This window comes from Amblyomma americanum, chromosome 9 (genome assembly GCF_052857255.1).
Source record: "Amblyomma americanum isolate KBUSLIRL-KWMA chromosome 9, ASM5285725v1, whole genome shotgun sequence".
NCBI lineage: Eukaryota > Metazoa > Arthropoda > Arachnida > Ixodida > Ixodidae > Amblyomma > Amblyomma americanum.
This window is the reverse complement of record NC_135505.1, coordinates 74,103,926-74,107,925: the sequence shown is the minus strand read 5'-3', so window position 1 is coordinate 74,107,925 and position 4,000 is coordinate 74,103,926.

Sequence of the window (4,000 nt, the reverse complement as noted above, 5' to 3'; positions counted from 1 at the left end):
TCCGGCTTTATTTATTTTTTATGCTTTTTGTTGAGCTCCTGCACTATTAGGTAGCTAAAGCTAACCCTTTTCAAATAAACAGCCAGTGCTAATCCCCCGCAAGTCATTCATAAACTTTGGCTAATCGCGCTTAAAAAAAAACAAACAGGAATGCATGGCTCAAATGTATATGTCGTAATCGTGTCTTCCCAACCTGAACTGTGTCAAGCCTATAGATATTCAGACTGTGAGTTTTTTGTACTAGCTACATATTTAGCCTATTGTGGTGTTTGTTGGGAGTGCACTATAACCTGATATGAAATAATTTGAGTCAAATGCGCCGCTATGTGTTTGTACCTAAGCCATTAACTTTCCGCCACATGTGAAAAAACTCATGCAAAGGTTTATACGGCAGCTGTAAAAGTCGATTTCCCTGTTTTATATTCTATTACGAACGTCCTTAATAAGCTCGTACTTTTTTCCTCAATTTCCAACACCTACCTCTACAATCCAGTAACACGCCCGGCGTGCGGAAAACCAAAATTTGTCTGTGTCATTTCTCATCTCGGAAGTTTTTCACGACAAAAAAAAACTGCATATTTTTGTCGCGACGTTGTCATGATCTTTATCATGTAAAATTAGGAGGATTCTCGAGCTTCGCCTTAAGAGTAGACGAGCGCCTTCTGCTCCTTTTTTTCTCTTTGTTCCTTTCCTTTTCCATTTGTCTCTGAAAACGAACACGCAATCGATTACCAATAACGGTAATTGATTATAATCACAAGAAGCAACTGCAGACATTGATCTTTAGCTGCTTGATAACGGCTTCTTTCCAGGTAAGGAACACACATATGAAACGCCACTTGCTGCTACCGTGTATGCTTCTGCGTTTTCAGAACGCATCGTAGCGGCTTTCAGGTCGCACTAATACAGCGATGCTGCACAACCCGCCCCTTACCGCATGCTACTACACACGCGCAACGTCATGCCATCAGCAGCAGAGCAAGCGGTGACGTCATCACAGCGGTGGTTATAGCGTCATTCTATAGTCGCTCTCACTTAGCGACAGACTACTTTCGTCCGCTTTGGGAGACAGTTCGATAACAGGTTCTAAGACACATGCAGTTTGGCGGTGTAGTAAGAGGGGAAATGGAGCATGTGATTGTTTTTTATGCTGTTGTAGTTTGCAAAGCAAACGAACGGAGTAATGGATCCCAAATAATGTTGTCGGGGTAATGTAGGTGCAGAGCACGTTACTATTGGTACGATTAAATTATTCTGTGAAGCTAATTGCGTCGCGAGTTTAGGCGGGTGCTTTTCTTTGGGAGTAGTTTGAGGGTGAAGAATGATCTCGAGTAAGCTGGACCGAAAAAAACTTTCTACCACTTGTTAGAAAGACACGAGAGCTTTTGCGTCACAGAAGACTCGCATGTGATAATCTCTGCTATTTCCTGAAGAGAAGTAGTAAAGAAGAGCAGCTGTTCCGACATGTCTGGTCAGGTGACAGGCTGGGTGTCTACCTAGCGATTCTCCGCAATGTCGATACACAGGTTCTTAGAGTTGAATGCGAAAAAGTGAAAGAGGTTTGAAAGAACACAAAATTTGTTGAAGGGGACCACCAGAAGCAAACGCCGGCCAGTTTCAGGGATAAAAAAAGGCTCTGTATTATTTCACGCTGGTGGATAGGAGCGATCAGACGGAGTGGCTTTTAATGCGCCTGGGAGTCAGCATGAAAGTCAAAGGGCTATGTGTGGGCGATCGGGAAAGGTGAGAAAGACTTTAGTGTGGTGAGAACGGGCAATAACAAAAACAATGACGCGTGGCACACACGGCGGTGTGTCTTCAATCACGAAATCCATGAATTCTCGGCAGTAAGGATCCGACCTGTGCATGAAGACAATATCCGATTTCATGTCGGCAGTGGCTGAATTAACCGGTGCGGGTCTAGCTAAGTTTGTCGTTTCTCATCTAAGAGGGATTCAACACGCATATTCGTCACCAACTTTGATTTGGGCAATAAAAACTATGCAATACTGGCTTAGCTGCCGCAAAATACAATACGTGCTTATTTTTTCGAGCATAATTCTTCTTTCCGAAAACATCATCACACAGCTCACTTAGCAAGTTTTCCAGTTAAGCGAATTTCGCGAAAAGTACCACTTATTACTATGTAAAAGGCAATCATTAGTAGCTAGCAGTCCAGATGCTTTTTGCTCACGCTTCTCATAGAGCCAAATACGATGATACTTGTATTGTTCTCTCTAGGGATGGTTCTTCCCTAAGCAAATTTACAAATACTGCACAATAAACCCTGCACCTCAGTAAGTTTCAGTACGTTGAAGAGATAGAAAAGAAACATTTTAAAATTTAAAAAAGGCGAAAAAATTTACTGCAAGTAAATATAAAAAGCTGTGCCCTTCGGTTCTCGTAGTTACAGGCGCATGGTTTTGTTTCGAGATTTCGTGGCAAACTAATGATCTGTCCTGTAACACAAACCAGATATCATGGGGTGATCACACCTTACACTGGGAGCTACTTAGTGGTGACCTCTTGAAATGCGACGTCGCAATCCTGTGTTCAAAAAGCACGGTTTGATTGATTGAGAAGCTAACACACTTGCAACGAAAGCTGCTGCAAAGATCAAACTTTGTATCCATTAAAAAAACGAACAAGCGATCACGGGCGTCCAAGAGCTTGTGAGCGGCCGGTCAGTCTTTAGCAGCCATAAAATAGGGTATGGGTTTTTCTCTTGCATATTCAACGTATAATATAAACAACGTTGAAAATGATGGTGCTCAGTCACATTCAGTATGCATCGCGAACGCTAGCGAAATAGGACAAAAACTCCAACGCACCCGCAATACAGATCTGCATTTCACTTTACTGCAGTGGAAACAACACATATGACATGAAAATAAGAGATGAAACCAAACTCTGGTTCGCATTAATAAATCATTAGTTATGTAAGCATTGCGTTTTCCCACCCTTATTATGCATTAGTCAAGCCATGAGGAACCAGTCCGTATGCCAACACATGGTTTATATATAGGCTACTTCGCCCTCCTATAATATCCTCCATATACTAACCTTGCAAACATTCTTCAGTTACATTTTATTCTCCCGCATTATACTCGTCTTTAGCAGTTTTTTGAGGCTCAGTAGATATAACGTAGCGCTTTCTTTTTTTTTTTAGCTATTTCCGTATAGTGTGTCTCTTTAGAACGAATAATTTCATGGACACTTCGGCGCCAAAGAAACATAACGAACGTGGTCTGCAAACTGCTGCCATGACGTCACCCCCGCACAAAACATGACAAAGTATAGGCTTCATTGCTTCATTTCTGGTCCCCTACCGAAACAACTTGAACTGAGAAAAACGAAAGGAAATGGTGTTTTTTGCATCACCAAGTGCATTGTCAGCATGGTGTAAGAACATGTTTAGGGCTCCACACCTAAACACGCGTAACCATTATCTGTGCGCGGTCTAGTACATGCGCCGATTGGCGGCACCGGTGAACTGCGAGCCATGGCCAACCGATTGCGGAAAGGCCATAACAGGTAAGCGCCGTGCCAGACTGGTCGCGGTTAATGAAGCTGTGTTTGTCTATGTTCTTGCTCTCAGAATGCACCGAAATGGTCCAACGTAATTTTTTTCTGATGCAAGGACTTTATGTGCACTTAGCGCGTAAAAAGTTTTTAGAACAAGCCTTTTGTTTGGGATCCGCAGCAGTTACCTTTGTCCAAGGTCATGTGGAGGCCCTGGCTGACCCTGTGCTAGGTTTTAGCCGTCTATGTACATGGCTGCTGTGTTGTGTAAGTCACTGCCGCGGAACACTTCCACATCCGGCAGGGTACACGAGCCATCTTAACCCGATTTTTCGAAGGATGTGCTTCGTATCCCAATGAACACCTTGCTACCAAACTTGCCCGGATCTAACGTTGCTTTTTTATAGTTTCATGGTGACTGTTCGCTTAAAAATTCGGTGTTGGGAAATCGGAAGTGCAGGTAGGACATAACTACCGA